The sequence below is a fragment of the Oncorhynchus mykiss genome, chromosome 17 (genome assembly GCF_057628025.1).
Source record: "Oncorhynchus mykiss isolate SJ-2025 chromosome 17, ASM5762802v1, whole genome shotgun sequence".
Lineage (NCBI taxonomy): Eukaryota > Metazoa > Chordata > Actinopteri > Salmoniformes > Salmonidae > Oncorhynchus > Oncorhynchus mykiss.
In genome coordinates, this window is record NC_143038.1 from 56,719,053 (window position 1) to 56,737,736 (window position 18,684).

General features: G+C 43.6%; 1 protein-coding gene across 1 annotated transcript in view; it reads left to right on the plus strand.

Moving 5' to 3' along the window:
* The window catches only part of LOC110494536 (bone morphogenetic protein 7), an 82,556-nt gene that overhangs the window by 2,129 nt on the left and 61,743 nt on the right, over nt 1-18,684 (plus strand). The window lies entirely within an intron of this gene.

Sequence of the window (18,684 nt, forward strand, 5' to 3'; positions counted from 1 at the left end):
GGCAGCGATCGGTTGAAGAGCATGCATTTAGTTTTACTTGCATTTACGAGCAGTTGGAGGCCACTGAAGGAGTGTTGTATGGCATTGAAGCTCGTCTGGAGGTTTGTTAACACAATGTCCAAAGAAGGGCCAGATGTATACAGAATGGTGTCGCCTGCGTAGAGGTGGATCGGAGAATCACCAGCAGCAAGAGCGACGTCATTGATGTATACAGAGAAACGAGTCCGCCCGAGAACTGAACCATGTGCCACCCCCATAGAGACTGCCAGAGGTCTTGACAACAGGCCCTCAGAGTTCACTGTGTCAAATCGATCTGAGAAGTAGTTGGTGAACCAGGCGAGTTAGTCATTTGAGAAACCAAGGCTGTTGAGTCTGCCCGAAATAATGTGGTGATTGACTGAGTTGAAAGACTTGGCCAGGTCGATGAAGCCACTAGCACAGTCAGTATAGTCAGCTCCGCTATCCCCATTGAGACCGTGTTTGTGCCTCGATCTAGGTTGGACAAAACTAAACATGGTGGTGTTCGCCTTAGCAATCTCACTGGAATAAAGACCTCCTCCATTCCTTCCATTATTGAATGAGATTGTGATATCTCACATCTCAAAATAGGGTTACTTAATGTTAGATCCCTCACTTCCAAGGCTGTTACAGTCAATGAACTAATCACTGATCATAATCTTGATGTGATTTCCCTGACTGAAACATGGCTTAAGCCTGATGAATTTACTGTGTTAAATGAGGACTCACTTCCATGTTACACTACTGACTATATCCCCCGCGCATCCTGCAAAGGTGGAGGTGTTGCTAACATTTACGATAGCAAACTTCTAGTCATGAAATCTATGCAGCCTACTCAATCACTTTTTATAGCTACTGTTTACAGGCCTCCTGGGCCATATACAGCGTTCCTCACTGAGTTCCCTGAATTCCTATCGGACCTTGTAGTCATGGTAGATACAGTTGAAGTCAGAAGTTTACATTTACATTAGGTTGGAGTCATTAAAACTCGTTTTTTAACCACTCCACTTCTTGTTAACAAACTATAGTTTTGGTAAGTCAGTTAGGACATTTACTTTGTGCATGACACAATTATTTTTTCCAACAATTGTTTACAGACAGATTATTTCACATATAATTCACTGTATCACAATTCCAGTGGGTCAGAGGATTACATACACTAAGTTAACTGTGCCTTTAAACAGCTTGGAAAATTCCAGAAAATTATGTCATGGCGTTAGAAGCTTCTGATAGGCTAATTTACATAATTTGAGTCAATTGGAGGTGTCTCTGTGGATGTATTTCAAGGCCTACCTTCAAACTCAGTGCCTCTTTGCTTGACATAATGGGAAAATCAAAAGAAATCAGCCAAGACCCCAGAAAAACAATTGTTGACCTCCCACAAGTCTGGTTCATCCTTGGGAGCAATTTCCAAATGCCTGAAGGTACCACGTTCATCTGTACAAACAATAGTACGCACGTATAAACACAATGGGACCACGTAGCCATCATACCGCTCAGGAAGGAGGCGCGTTCTGTCTCCTAGAGATGAACATCCTTTGGTGTGAAATGTGAAAATCAATCTCAGAACAACAGCAAAGGACCTGTGAAGATGCTGGAGGAAACGGGTACAAAACTATCTATATCCACAGTTAAATGAGTCCTATATCAACACAACCTGAAAGGCCGCTTAGCAAGGAAGAAGCCACTGCTCCAAAACCGCCATAAAAAAGCCAGACTACGTGTACAACTGCACATGGGGACAAAGATCAAACTTTTTGGAGAAATGTCCTCTGGTCTGATGAAACACAAAATGGAACTGCTTGGCCATAATGACCATCGTTATGTTTGGAGGAAAAAGGGGGAAGCTTGCAAGCCGAAGAACACCATCCCAACCGTGAAGCACGGGAGTGGCAGCATCATGTTGTGGGGATACTTTGCTGCAGGAGGGACTAGTGCACTTCACAAAATAGATGGCAGGAAAATTCTGTGGATATATTGAAGCAATATCTCAAGACATCAGTCAGGAAGTTAAAGCTTGATCGCAAATGGGTCTCCAAAATGGACAATGACTCCAAGCATACTTCCAAAGTTGTGGAAAAATGGCTTAAGGACAACAAAGTCAAGGTAATAGAGTGACCATCACAAAGCCTTGACCTCAATCCAATAGAACATTTGTGGGCAGAACTGAAAAAGCTTGTGTGAGCAAGGAGGCCTACAAACCTGACTAAGTTAAACCAGCTCTGTCAGGAGGGATGGGCCAAAATTTACCCAAGTTATTGTGGGAAGCTTCTGGAAGGCTACCAGAAAAGTTTGACCCAAGTTAAGGCAATGCTACCAAATAGTAATTGAGTGTATGTAAACTTCTGACCCACTGGGAATGTGATGAAAGAAATTCAATCTGAAATAAATTATTATCTATTATTCTCTTCTGTCATTTCACATTTAAAAAATAAAGTGGTGATCCTAAGACAGGGAATTTTTACAAGGATTAAATGTCAGGAATTGTGAAAAACTGAGTTTAAATGTATTTGGCTAAGGTGTATGTAAACTTCCGACCTCAACTGTAATATTGTAATTTTAGGTGACTTTAATATTCACATGGAAAGGCCACAGATGCACTCCAAAAAGCTTTCGGAGCTATCATCAACTCAGTGGGTTTTGTCCAACATGTCTCCGGACCTACAGTCATACTCTGGACCTAGTTTTGTCCCATGGAATAAATGTTGTAGATCTTAATGTTTTTCCTCAAAATCCTGGAATATCGGACCACCATTTTATCACGTTTGCAATTGCAACAAATAATCTGCTCAGACCCCAACCAAGGATTATCAAAGGCTTTTCTATAAATTCTCGGACAACCCAAAGATTCCTAGAAGCCCTTCCAGACTCCCTCCACCTACCCAAGGAGTACAAAAATCAGTTAACTCAGGAACTCAATTTAACCTTGCGCAATACCCTAGATGCAGTCGCAACCCTAAAAACAAAAAACATTTGTCATAAGAACTAGCTCCCAGGTATACAGAAAATACCTGAGCTCTGAAGCAAGCTTCCAGAAAATTAGAACGGAAATGGCGGTACACCAAACTGGAAGTCTTCCAACTAGCTTGGAATGACAGTACCGTGCAGTATCGAAGAGCCCTCACTGCTGCTCGATCATCCTTTTTTTGCAACTTAATTGAGGAAAATAAGAACAATCCAAAATTTATTTTTGATACTGTCGCAAAGCTTTCACTTCAGCAGTGATAAAATCATGAACTTCTTTGAGGAAGAGGTCATGATCATTAGAAAGCAAATGATGGACTCCTCTTTAAATCTGCAAATTCCTCCTAAGCTCAGTTGTCCTGAGTCTGCACAACTCTGCCAGGACCTAGGATCAAGGGAGACACTCAAGTTTTTTTAATACTATATCTATTGAAACATTGATGAAAATAGTCATGGTCTGTAAACCTTCAAGCTACATATTGGACCCTATTCCAACTAAACTACTGAAAGAGCTGCTTTCTGTGCTTGGCCCTCCTATGTTGAACATAATAAACATCTCTCTATCCACCGGCTGTGTACCAAACTCACTAAAAGTGGCAGTAATAAAGCCTCTCTTGAAAAGGCCAAACCTTGACCCAGAAAATATTTTTTTCAACTAAATCGGCCTATATCAAATCTCCTATTCCTCTCAATTCTTTTTGAAAACGCTGTTGCGCAGCAACTCACTGCCTTCCTGAAGACAATGTATACGAAACGCCTCAGCCTGGTTTTAGACCCCCATCATAGCACTGAGACTGCACTTGTGAAGGTGGTGGCGTCAGACCGAGGCTCTGCATTTGTCCTCGTGCTCCTAGACCTTTGCTTTTGATACCATTGATCACCACATTCTTTTGGAGAGATTGGAAACCCAAATTGGTCTACACGGACAAGTTCTGGCCTGGTTTAGATCTTATCTGCTGGAAAGATATCAGTGTCTCTGTGGATGATTTGTCCTCTGACAAATCAACTGTAAATTTCCGTGTTCCGCAAGGCTCCGTTTTAGGACAACTATTGTTTTCACAAAATATTTTACCGCTTGGTGATGTCATTCGGAAACATAATGTTAACTTTCACTGCTATGCGGACGACACACAGCTGTACATTTCGATGAAACATGGTGAAGCCTCTAAATTGCCATACCCGGAAGCCTGTGTTTCAGACATAAGGAAGTGGATGGCGGAAAATGTTCTACTTTTAAACCCGGACAAAACAGAGATGCTAGTTCTAGGTCCCAAGAAACAAAGAGATCTTCTGTTGGATCTGACCATTAATCTTGATGGTTGTGCAGTCATCTCAAATAAAACTGTGAAGGACCTCGGCGTTCCTCTGGACCCTGATCTCTCTTTTGATGAACATATCAAGACTGTTTCAAGGACAGCTTTTTTTCCATCTACGTAACATTGCAAAAAATCCGAAACTTTCTGTCCAAAAATGACGCAGAAAAATGAATCCATGCTTTTGTCACTTCTAGGTTAGACTACTGCAATGCTTTACTTTCCGGATAAAGCAATAAATAAACTTCAGTTAGGGCTAAACACGGCTGCTAGAATCTTGACTAGAACCAAAAAACGTGATTATATTACTCCAGTGCTAGCCTCTCTACACTGGCCTGTTAAGGCAAGGGCAGATCTCAAGGTTTTACTGCTAACCTACAGAACATTACATGGGCTTGCTCCTACCTATCTTTCCGATTTGGACCTGCCGTACATACCTACACGTACACTACGGTCACAAGATGCAGGCCTCCTTATTGTCCCTAGAATTTCTAAGCAAACAGCTGGAGGCAGGGCTTTCTCTTATGGAGCTCCATTTTTATGGAATGTCCTGCCTATCCATGTAAGAGACGCAGACTCGGTCTCAACCTTTAAGTCTTTAATGAAGACTCGTCTCTTCAGTAGGTCCTATGATTGAGTGTAGTCTCCCAGGAGTGTGAAGATTAATGGAAAGGCACTGGAGCAACGAACCACCCTTGATGTCTCTGCCTGGCCGGTTCCCCGCTCTCCACTGGGATTATCTGACACAAACCCTATTAGTCACTGGCTTACTGATGCTCTTCCATGCCATCCCTAGGAGGGGTGCGTCACTTGAGTGGGTTGAGTCACTGACGTGATCTTTCTGTCTGGGTTAGCCCCCCCCCCCCCCCTTTGGGTTGTGCCGTGAGGGAGATCTTCGTGGGCTATACTCGGCCTTGTCTCAAGATGGTAAGTTGGTGGTTGAAGATATCCCTCTAGTGGTATGGGTGCTGTACTTTGGCAAAGTGGGTGGGGTTATATCCTGTCTGTTTGGCCCTGTCCGGGGGTATCGTCGGACAGGGCCACAGTGTCTCCTGATCGCTCCTGTCTCAGCCTCCAGTATTTATGGTGCAATAGTTTGTGTTGGGGGGGTTAGGGTCAGTCTGGTATATCTGGAGTATTTCTCCTGTCTTATCCGGTGTTCTGTGTGAATTTAAGTATGCTCTCTCTCTAATTATGTTTCTATTCTTCTCTCTTTTTCTCTCTTTCGCTCTCTCTTCTCTCTTTCCTCTCTCTCTTCTCTCTCTCTCCCGTATGACCTGAGCCCTATGACCATGCCTCAGGACTGCCTGGCTTGATGACTCCTTGCTATCCCCAGTCCACCTGGTCATGCTGCTGCTCCAGTTTCAACTATTCTGCCTGCGGCTATGTAACCCTGATCTGTTCACCGGATGTGCTACCTGTCCCAGACTTGCTGTTTTCAACTCTCTAGAGGCAGCAGGAGCGGTAGAGATGCTCTGAATGATCGGCTATGAAAAGCCAACTGACATTTACTCCTGAGGTGCGGACCTGTTGCACCCTCTACAAACACTGTGATTATTATTATTATTTGACCCTGCTGGTCATCTATGAACATTTGAACATCTTGGCCATGTTCTGTTATAATCTCCACCCGGCACAGCCAGAAGAGGACTGGCCACCCCTTATAGCCTGGTTTCTTCCTAGGTTTTGGCATTTTTAGGGAGTTTTTCCTAGCCACCGTGCTTCTACACCTGCATTGCTTGCTGTTTGGGGTTTTAGGCTGGGTTTCTGTGCAGCACTTTGTGACATCAGCTGATGATTGATTGATTGATTGAAGACGGCTGCACACTATTGTCTTTTATCGATGGCGGTTATGATATCATTTAGGACCTTGAGCATAGCTGAGGTGCACCCATGACCAGCTCGGAAACCAGATTGCATAGCTGAGAAGGTATGGTGGGATTCAAAATGGTCGGTAATCTGTTCATTAACTTGGCTTTCGAAGACTTTAGAACGGCAGGGTAGGATAGATATAGGTCTGTAACAGTTTGGGTCTAGAGGCAGGGTAGGATAGATATAGGGCTGTAACAGTTTGGGTCTAGAGGCAGGGTAGGATAGATATAGGGCTGTAACAGTTTGGGTCTAGAGGCAGGGTAGGATAGATATAGGGCTGTAACAGTTTGGGTCTAGAGGCAGGGTAGGATAGATATAGGGCTGTAACAGTTTGGGTCTAGAGGCAGGGTAGGATAGATATAGGTCTGTAACAGTTTGGGTCTAGAGGCAGGGTAGGATAGATATAGGGCTGTAACAGTTTGGGTCTAGAGGCAGGGTAGGATAGATATAGGGCTGTAACAGTTTGGGTCTAGAGGCAGGGTAGGATAGATATAGGGCTGTAACAGTTTGGGTCTAGAGGCAGGGTAGGATAGATATAGGGCTGTAACAGTTTGGGTCTAGAGGCAGGGTAGGATAGATATAGGTCTGTAACAGTTTGGGTCTAGAGGCAGGGTAGGATAGATATAGGTCTGTAACAGTTTGGGTCTAGAGGCAGGGTAGGATAGATATAGGGCTGTAACAGTTTGGGTCTAGAGGCAGGGTAGGATAGATATAGGTCTGTAACAGTTTGGGTCTAGAGGCAGGGTAGGATAGATATAGGTCTGTAACAGTTTGGGTCTAGAGGCAGGGTAGGATAGATATAGGTCTGTAACAGTTTGGGTCTAGAGTCAGGGTAGGATAGATATAGGTCTGTAACAGTTTGGGTCTAGAGTGTCTCCCCCTTTGAAGAGGGGGATGACCGCAAAAGCTTACCAATCTTTAGGGATCTCAGACGATACAAAAGAGGGGTTGAACAGGCTAGTAAAAGGGGTTGCAACAATTGCGGCAGATAATTTTAGAAAGAGAGGGTCCAGATTGTCTATCCCAGCTGATTTGTAGGGGCCCAGATTTTGCAGCTCTTTCAGAACATCTATCTGGATTTGGGTGAAGGAGAAATGGGGAGGCTTGGGCAAGTTGCTGGGGGGGAGGGGGGGGGGGGGGGGGGGGGGGGGGGGGGTGCAGAGCTGTTGACCGGGGTAGGGGTTGCCAGTTGGAAAGCAGCCGTAAAAAGCCGTAAAAAAATGCTCATTGAAATTCTCAATTATCATAGATTTATCGGTGGTGACAGTGTTTCCTAGCCTCAGTGCAGTGGGAGTGCAGTGGGCAGCTGGGAGGAGGTGGTCTTGTTCTTCATGGACTTTACAGTGTCACAGAACTTTTGGGAGTTTGTGCTACAGGATGTAAATTTCTGTTTAAAAAAGTTAGCCTTTGCTTTCCTAACTGCCTGTGTATATTGGTTCCCTGTAAAGATGCATATCACGGGGTCTATTCGATGCTAATGCAATATGCGACAGGATGTTTTTGTGCTGGTGAAGGGCAGTCAAGTCTGGAGTGAACCAGGGGCTATATCTGTTCTTCGTTCTACTTTTTTTGAATAGGGCATGCTTACTTAATTTGGTGAGGAAAGCGCTTTAAAGAATCACCAGGCATCCTGTACTGACGAAATGAGGTCAATATCCTTCCAGGATACCTGGGCCAGGTCGATTAGAAAGGCCTGCTCGCTGAAGTGTTTGACAGTGATGAGGGGTGGTCGTTTGACCGCGGACCCATTACGAACGGCAGTGATCGCTGATATCCTGGTTGAAGACAGCAGAGGTGTATATAGAGAGCAGGTTGGTCAGGATGATATCTGTGAGGGTGCCCGTGTTTACGGATTTAGGATTGTACCTGGTAAATTCCTTGATCATTTGTGTGAGATTGAGGGCATCTAGTTTAGATGATCCAGAGATAACGACCAAACGCTGAATCATCAGCACATATTTACTGTCTGTATCTTTTCATTGTTGTTCTTCCTAAGTCTCACCCACTGTTAAAATTCTCGTAGTCCACTATATTTCCTTTTCAGCACATGATAATCATTAAATCGCTTCCCCCTTCTGCTCTGGACCTATGAGAGAGCCCCTTGAACTGACAGGGTGTCCCTCGTTGGTTGGATACTGTCTCCACTACACAAGAGCAGCTGTTTGTTAGAATCACTATGGGAGGTAAGAGCGATAGATATCCTGAGGGTGCCACATTAGAGAGCTGTTTGTCTTTCACTGTATTTGGACAGCAGAGGTCAAAGCTCTTGAGAGAAGTCTTGAGTGACAATGGAGATAAGGCCTGATATGAGACGTATATGGAGAGCAACTTTAAGTTCAGTGAACTCAGATAAGCAGGCTATAAAATTCCCACACGCACACACACACAGATGTGCAAACAGACACACAAGCTAATTTTTTCATATAACTGAAACAATCATAGTCACCATAGGGTGCCTAAACAATCCAGGAGGTGGAACAGAGTGGAGATGCCTGTCAAGGGGGCAGTAGAAGGACCCATGAGAGGCTGATAATACGTGCCCTGTACTGACATTCTCCATCCCACCAGGCCACTGGGAGAGACAGCACACTGATGGGGATTTTGATGACAGCCGTTGAAGAGCTCCCAATATCCCAGCTAACAACAAAACATTCCCAAAACGTTCCCTTTACAGTCTCATTAGATCATTAACTAACATTTTCATAGGAATGTTCTTGTGATGTACAAGGAACGTTTCCAAGAGACCATTCCCTAAATGGCAAATATAACTTACTCAGAACATTGTTACCATGTTCTCAGAACATCAGATATTAATGTTCTAGACACATTTCATGGGAACATTGCAAGAACATTCATGTGTTCAGTTTTCTGTTTGGGTTAGGAGAATATTCCATCAACCTTCCACCAAACATACACAGAACATGAATAAGTCAAGGGGTTTAAATACTACCTGAAGGCACTGTACATATTTACCTCAATTACCTTGTATCCCTGCACATGGACTTGCAGTTCTTGTTACTCATTGTGTATTTATTCCTTGTGGCATTATTTGTTTTTTATTTTTCTATCTGAATTTTTGCGAAGGGCCCGTAAGTAAGTATTTCACTGTTAGTCTATACCTGTTGCTTACGAAGTATGTGACAAATAAAATTTGATTTGCATTCACCCTATTGCTTACACCTATCAATTTGTTTACATGCACTGAGTGTACAAAACAATAAGAACACCTGCTCTTTCCATGACATAGACTAACCCGGTAAATCCAGGTGGAAGCTATGATCCCTTATTGATGTCACTTGTTAAATGTTTAAAAAAATGTTAAAAAGTGAAGGAGACAGGTAAAGAAGGAGTTTTAAGCTTTGAGACAATTGAGACATGGATTGTGTATGTGCCATTCAGAGGATGAATGGATAAGACAAAATATTTAAGTGCATTTGAACAGAGTATGGCAGTGGGTACCTGGTGCATCGGTTTGTGTAAAGAACTGCAACACTGCTGGGTTTTTCACACGCGACAGTTTCCCATGTGTATCAAGAATGGCCCATCACCACCAAAAGGACATCCAGCCAACTTGAAAAAACTGTGGGAAGCATTTGAGTCAACATGGGCCAGCATCCCTGTGAAATGCTTGTAGAGTCCATGTAATGTTTTATACACTCAGTGTATACAGGGCCAAACTATCCTGGCCCAATAAGTGCAGCCCTAGAAATATATCTTATTGGGACAGTGGTTGGTCGTTAGACATTGGTTCTGGTGGCTTGGGTTCGAGACCCGCTAGGGGAATCACCCTACTCCAATGTTCTTAGCAATATATGTCAATGTTATTATTTGGCAACAGTTACAACTAATTAGATCAGATGGGTGTGTTGTCACTGTTGCCAAATATTGACCTGATGTTCTGCTATGAATGTGAAAGTGGTGTGATTCCCCTAGCGGGACTCGAACCCAGGCCATCCATACCAATGGCGAACACCCTAACCACTGTTTCAATAAGGGTTGTCTCTAGGACATGTACTTATTGGGCCAGTATTGTTAATAATATGCTGTCCAGCAGAAACACTACCCCTTCTTCCATACACACTTGTGTAGATCTGAAACAACTTGATATGCACTTTGAAGTAAATCTCATCTCTGTTAAAAGCACAGTACACTCAAAAAACACTTTATCATAGTGATTCAGGAGTATTATTAAAACAGGTTAACAAGCCCCACCAACATTAGATAACTATTCTGAAAGCCCTTAAATTGCTAAAATAAATAAATCAAATCACTGACGAGAATTGTCAGAATAACTAACACATGTCTTGGACATGGTGTAGCAGGAAGATTGGCATACCTTGGACCGAGAGGTTGTTAGTTCAAATCCTAGGTGAGAACTGTTGACTACCGTAATAATTTGTGTATAAATGAACATGCACAATGAGCACAAGTGTGAAATATGTAAGATGAAAACACTATGTTAAAAGTGCTGTGTGACTATCCCTAATCTTGAAGAAAAAGAGCTATGAATGGACAAATGGTTCACCAATCAGGGCCTTGATTGGTTTGGCAACAGTAATAATATGTGATGAAACCATTTTGGGGTGGGGATAACATTTCTTTGATTCCATCAGGCGATGTCCTGACATCTGATACACAGAAATGTTCTTGCAATTTTGTCATGAAACATGTCTAGAACATTAATATCTTACAGTGCCTTGCGAAAGTATTCGGCCCCCTTGAACTTTGTGACCTTTTGCCACATTTCAGGCTTCAAACATAAAGATATAAAACTGTATTTTTTTGTGAAGAATCAACAACAAGTGGGACACAATCATGAAGTGGAACGACATTTATTGGATATTTCAAACTTTTTTAACAAATCAAAAACGGAATAATTGGGCGTGCAAAATTATTCAGCCCCCTTAAGTTAATACTTTGTAGCGCCACCTTTTGCTGCGATTGGGGTATGTCTCTATCAGTTTTGCACATCGAGAGACTGACATTTTTTCCCATTCCTCCTTGCAAAACAGCTCGAGCTCAGTGAGGTTGGATGGAGAGCATTTGTGAACAGCAGTTTTCAGTTCTTTCCACAGATTCTCGATTGGATTCAGGTCTGGACTTTGACTTGGCCATTCTAACACCTGGATATGTTTATTTTTGAACCATTCCATTGTAGATTTTGCTTTATGTTTTGGATCATTGTCTTGTTGGAAGACAAATCTTTTGCAGACTCCATCAGGTTTTCTTCCAGAATGGTCCTGTATTTGGCTCCATCCATCTTCCCATCAATTTTAACCATCTTCCCTGTCCCTGCTGAAGAAAAGCAGGCCCAAACCATGATGCTGCCACCACCATGTTTGACAGTGGGGATGGTGTGTTCAGTTGTGTTGCTTTTACGCCAAACATAACGTTTTGCATTGTTGCCAAAAAGTTCCATTTTGGTTTCATCTGACCAGAGCACCTTCTTCCACATGTTTGGTATGTCTCCCAGGTGGCTTGTGGCAAACTTTAAACAACACTTTTTATGGATATCTTTAAGAAATGGCTTTCTTCTTGCCACTCTTCCATAAAGGCCAGATTTGTGCAATAACGACTGATTGTTGTCCTATGGACAGAGTCTCCCACCTCAGCTGTAGATCTCTGCAGTTCATCCAGAGTGATCATGGGCCTCTTGGCTGCATCTCTGATCAGTCTTCTCCTTGTATGAGCTGAAAGTTTAGAGGGACGCCAGGTCTTGGTAGATTTGCAGTGGTCTGATACTCCTTCCATTTCAATATTATCGCTTGCACAGTGCTCCTTGGGATGTTTAAAGCTTGGGTAATCTTTTTGTATCCAAATCCGGCTTTAAACTTCTTCACAACAGTATCTCGGACCTGCCTGGTGTGTTCCTTGTTCTTCATGATGCTCTCTGCGCTTTTAACGGACCTCTGAGACTATCACAGTGCAGGTGCATTTATACGGAGACTTGATTACACACAGGTGGATTGTATTTATCATCATTAGTCATTTAGGTCAACATTGGATCATTCAGAGATCCTCACTGAAGTTCTGGAGAGAGTTTGCTGCACTGAAAGTAAAGGGGCTGAATAATTTTGCACTCCCAATTTTTCAGTTTTTGATTTGTAATTTTTTTTTGAAATATCCAATAAATGTCATTCCACTTCATGATTGTGTCCCACTTGTTGTTGATTCTTCACAAAAAAAATACAGTTTTATATCTTTATGTTTGAAGCCTGAAATGTGGCAAAAGGTCGCAAAGTTCAAGGGGGCCGAATACTTTCGCAAGGCACTGTATATTCTGACAACATGGCAACTATGTTCTGTGTATATTCGGTGGGACGTTGATAGAATATTCTCCCAACCCTCAGAAAACTGGACACTTGAACGTTCAGGAAACATGAATAGAACATGACTTGTATATTCTGAGAACATGGTAACCACGTTCTGTGTATGTTCTGTTTTACATCAAAGGAATGTTCTCCTAACTCTAACGTCAACATGCTAAAACAGTTCTCAGAAGGTGTTTGCTAACATAGAATGTTCCCCTAACTAACGGAAAACTGGACACTCAAACGTTAGGGGAACATTACGGGTAACATTACAAAAACGTTCTCTCTTCCTAGAATTGTAGGCTGGGATGTGAGGCACAGTGACACCCACTGTGACTATCTCTCTCCTCCTCTTTCTCTCTCACACTGTCTGCCTGCTCTGTTATTATCAACAACATTATTATTCTCCCTCTCCCCTCTGTTTTCCGGGAGAGAAAGGCCTGCCTGCCCGCCCACATGGCTTTGGTGGGATTCCTGACAGCAGCAAAAAAGAGAAAAAAGAGACAAGAGGCTCAATAACGTCTGTCTAAATATAGAGGCTTAAGGCCTTTTTTCTCTCTCTTCTTATAAAGAGCTGTGGTGAATCTGTGTGGAATATACTCCTCCTTCCTGAGAGAGCAGAGCAGAGTGCTCCACCTCGGACTGGAAACACTGCCACACTGCCGATGCACATGATTTTCTGTCAAATATCTTAACAGAGTTTTTATCTTTACCTGAGAGAGGGCAAATAATATTAGGCGGAACATACTGCACTAAAATAGGAGAGGTTGAAGGGAGACTGAAAAACAATTAAGAAAAATAAGGGAGGGGGAGTGTGAGGAGTTATGCCTCACAGAGGAAGATACTGTGGCAGATTAGGAGGTGGCCTTCAGATGAACTTCTGTCTGTGAATACTGACCAAGTATCTTTGATGCTATAGTCATGTTTGATCCTTTCTTATCTAATTTCTATGACCAAAACACCTTTGTCCCCTTTCTCCTTATTGGTTTCTTTCTCCCTGCCTCTAAATGGACAAATCTCACTTATAACACAGAGTTATTGAGATAGTTGCACAAAACAGGTGAGAGTGACTAGATGTAGTCTATAACCCTATAGCATCTTCACTGTTCCTGTCTCTCAGTCACTTTGATCAGTAATTGACTGCCCCGTTTTCCTCCGCCAGCTGTAGCATGGTGCCACTGTCAGCATGCAGCTGCTCTGTCGCACCAAACAGTTTTATCTCAATCATCATTAACAACACAAGTGCCTCCTCGCTTATCAGCAGGATGAAATACACACACACACACAGACATATTGACACTTACATAGTGAAACAGCTATTCATATACATGCCTTTACAAACTAACAAAGCTGCAATATGGCTGGTAGGTACCAACCTTACCTGACTCACAAAATACAACTCTTCATGTTGTTTCCAAGTGTGTTAGTTAACAATTGGCCATCTCTACAGCTGTCTCCATATGACAACAATGACAGCAGGGGGCCAAGATTCAGAAGTCATGGATGGACAGAGGGAGAGAAAATGCGTCATTGTGTCTTTAACATCCCCCTTACAGCTGTTGTCTGCTCTCTCCTGTGGAGTGGCCACACACAATGGCCCTTATGAGAACACAAATACTGTAGAGCCTTCAAACATGGAGGGGAACTGAGTGTGGAGCCTCCCACACGCCCACTGGGCAAAAACAGGTTGAATCATCTCTGTTTCCAAGTCATTTTAACAAAGAAACTCAATGTGAATCAACTTGGAAAACCGAACGGATTTGAAAAAAGTCATCAACGTAAAGGAATTTCATATTTTTATTACCCAACTTTTAACCTAAATCCAATGAAATTGTGACAATTTTTGTTGATTTCATGTTGAATTTGTGTTAGTTGACAACTCAAACAAATGTAAATCAAAACTAGACGTTGAACTGATGTCTGTGCCCAGTGGAACACGTACACACACACACACACACACACACACACACACACACACCTCATGCTGATATTGTACTGGCCGTCTGAAACAAGATCAGTTAGAATGCTTCAAAGGCCGGCCCTGGGAGGCTGAATAACATCCATGCAGAGCAGATAACAGAGACTCACCGTTACATAAACAGCCATTCCCTTCCACACTAACAACTCCACAGCACAGCCAGTCAGAGTCAATGTCAAAGTGTGTGTGTGAGACAGAGCAAGTGTGTATGTGCATTTTCTTTTTATGTGTGTTTGTGGATGTGTTAGCGTGTCTGCTTGTACGAGTACATTTATGCTCGTGAGTGTGTGTGTCGAGTGTGTGTGCGTGTGGGCACACATCCCTGTTTGCGGCTGTGAATGACACACTGAATGAGGAAGCTCAGCTGTCAGAAGGCATCAGGCTTTCAGGCCTCTCTGTCTCTGTAAGTCCAGCCACAGAGCCTCTCCTCTCTTCCTTCTTCTCCTCTCCCCCCAAATAGTAGCTCTCTCTGGGGCGCTGTTGCGGGTATTTAGGGGCCCAGCCCTGGGTGTCTGCATGCTGACTAGAGATGAGGAAATCTAGCTTGAAATCAAGGAAACCCCCGTGTGGAGAGAACACACGAGCGCCCTCTCACATTGTGAGTGTGTGGCACGGTATGGTTTGATCCTTAGCAGTAGAGTGTCATGTTTGGGGTGGGGGTGGGGAAACGGGGTTAGGAAGAAGCAGAGAGACACGTGTTCTCTGATTCAGAGGGGTTGTGTTAAATGCGGAAGACACATTTCAGTTGAATGCATTCAGTTGAATAACTGACTAGGTATCCCCTTTTCCAGTTTGTTAAAAGCGAAACTAACAGTGTCAGTGCATCCCCCCTCACTCTAATCCTTCTTCCCTCCCCCCTCACTCTCTACTCACCCTAACCCCCCCCCCCCCCACTCTCTACTCTCACCCTAACCTTCAAGCCTCCCCCTCACTCTTTACTCTCACCCCTACTCACCCTAACAATTCCTCACCCCCCTCCTATCATAAACGTTCACACAACCACACACCCCACCTCACCTCACCCTCTCTTCTCATCCCTCCTCATGCTAACCTTTCACCTCTCATCTCCCCTCACCTTGTCGCTATGTGATATCACCAAGAGGAGTGTACGGTCCATGTCCTGTATGTTAGCAGGCTGGCCCCAACCACACATCGCTGGGGAAAGTATGTGTGCTCAGTTCATTCTACTGAGAGAATGTTTGTGTGCATTGCTGAAGCACCCTCTCCTCTTCTCTCCAGAGCATGTATAGCTGAGAAGTGAGTGAGTGAGTGAGTGTGAACCATTTAGGGCAGGTGAACAGTGCATATAGACTGGCGTGGTGTAAACAGAGTAGTGGACAGGGGAAAGATATGGAGATAAGAGGGTTTTGCAATCTTCGCCAGGCCTGGCCTGTCTGTCTGTCTTCTGGAGACTGAGACAATGATTACACACTGATCCTGCCTGCCATCCCCAAGCTCTAACTGAGTGAGACAAACTCAGATCAAATTACAGGCCTGAAGACATGGAGGACCTGAAGGGAGAGAGAGAGTAAAACACAGACTCCACCATAAGGGTGATGGAGAGCGCACACACACACTACCTCTCTCTCTCTTTCACTCTGTCACACACACACAGAAATATATTTCATTGCTCTCGCTCACACTTCCTGTAAATTCGCACATATTCACACTCCCAGGGCACAATCTGCGCAAGCAACAGTCTGTAATTAGCACCAAGATAATGTATATGTTCCAGTGCATCATAGATCTAGAATAAAACACGCGTGACCTAGCAAACACCCTGCAAACACACAAACACCAATTAACCAACCTCCACTGCCATTTAGTTTAACAGCCTTTAATGCACATGACTGCCAGTATCAGCCTGCCTTAGATACTCTGAATAGTAACTGTCTTCATTATCACCACCCACCCATGCCTTTTAATGGCTCTGAGTGTGAGAATCACACAGAGGTCCATTAGACCAACTGATAGGGAGCAAGCCTGATTTTTGGGAACACACAATAACCCGCCACCTTCCCACTTAACGCTCTGCAGCCCCCTCTCCACAGCAACCTATCCTCTCCTTTCTAGATTATGTCCATGAAAGCAGGCTGCTCAGAGGGACATAAAACCTCTCTGCCTTCCCAACAACCCCCTGCCTGGCTGCCCTCTCCCTCTATGCCCCCATCCCTATCCCCTGTTCCCAATACCGTACCACATATCAGCCCTCTGCCCCATTCGTCTATGTTCCACATACCTATCCCCAACACTCTACCCAACTCCAGACATGTCCATGTAATCTCTCTGGGCCGGCACGGGAATAAGACACAGGTCAGGGCTGAATACTCAGCTCCCTCTAAGAGGGTGGGTAAATATAGAGCTGACCCTATCTGAAATGGTTGCTGATATTACCCAGGCCCCAGCAGGACCACTTCAGATTGTCACACAGGACCACAGATACAGCTGGGTGGCGAGATGGACAGAGGGCCAGAGAAACTGAATTTTTGTTTGGGGGAGGTGTGTTTACAGAAGAAACAGAATACAGAGTTGTAGTAGATGGGTCCTTTTAATATTGCAACATTGCACAACATTCCAGTAGTAGTACGCAATAGGATATACCAGAATGTCCACATTTTCCTGTGGGTGATTTGTTAAGGAGTTTCCTTCAGTCCATACTGTTCCATCATGAAGACAGTTAATAAAAATGTATTTAACAGAATACTGTACACTGAGTGTCCAAAACATTATGAACACCTACTCTTTCCATGACATAGACTGACCAGGTGAATCCAGGTGAAAGCTATGATCCCTTATTGATGTCACCTTTTAAATCCACTTCAACCAGTGTAGATGAAGAGGAGGAGACAAGTTTATTATGTGTATCAACAATGGTCCACCACCCAAAGAACATCCAGCCAACTTGACACAACTGTGGGAAGCACTGGAGTCAACAAAAGCCAGCAACCCTGTGGAACGCTTTTGACATCCTGAGTTAATTCCCAGACTAATGAAGACTGTTCTGAGGGCAAAATCAAGGGGTGGTGGTGTGCAACTCAATATTAGGAAGGTGTTCTTAATGTTTTGTACACTCAGTGTACGTCTCTTACTCTTAAAAGCCCAGTCAAAAACTTGATTTTCCTGTGTTTTATATTTTCACACTGAGGTTGGAATAATACTGTGAAATTGTGAACATTATGATAATGCCCTTCGAGTATAAGAGCTGTTTGAAAAGGCCGCCTGAAATTTCAGCCTGTTTTGGTGGGATGGAGTTTTCGCCGTGAATTAGTTAATAGACCAAACCTCTGGCAATAACAGCTAGTTTTCAGTTTTCCCCTCAAAAAAACTTGCAAGGGGCATCACAGAGAGTTATAAAAGGTGTCTTGAGGGATGTAGTGGAAATTCACCTCAACATGAAAGATCAACACATAGTGAAACCAAGAGGGGTGAAGTGAGAGGGTAACTGAGCCAAGTGAAGAAAGTATTTTAATTAGGAGGTATGATGAAAGTGTAGCTGGGGGCTGATAAGACAGGACTGAGTTATGACAGTTCTGAGGAATCCCTTGACGTCAGAGCACAACTCAGAGTAGAGCGTGTGGAGTTAGATTTGAGTGTGCAGAGCAGCCTGCACTGTAGAATGTGTGTGTGAGGCCTGATGGTGACTCAGCAAAACATGCTCCTCTGGGCCTGTAAGACCTTGTTCATCAACCTGACACTTGGCTCTGTTCTCCCCTTATGATTCAGTGAGAGACAGTGGGAAGGTGAAAGAGGAAGGGTAAGAATGAGAGGGAGAGTGTAAGATAAGAACCACAGTGTGATGAGGAAAAACAGAGGCAATAGGAAGGAGAGATAGAGGGGAGGGAGAGAGATGGAGAGTTTGAAGGCTGAGAATGAAAATGGAGAGAGACAATAAGAAACTGTGAGGAGAGAGTGAGGGAGCCAGACGATTGGGAGGAGATAGGGAGAGCAGGGAAAACAATGAGACATCCATACATTCACAGCTCCAACTCAGTAATGTCACCTCAGACCACACACACTGGCCATAAACACCTAGGACATGATTCAACAATGTAACTGTAACCCCTGAGACATCTATTCCATTACTGAAGATTGCTTATTTAAATATGTATGAACCAGTACTGTTAAAATGTCCAGCATACTGCAAGAAAGCCATCTGGTATCCCTCCGCACGCTTTAAATATACACATGGTCCTTCCTCAGATATACCTTCATAAGCCATGCCAGTACT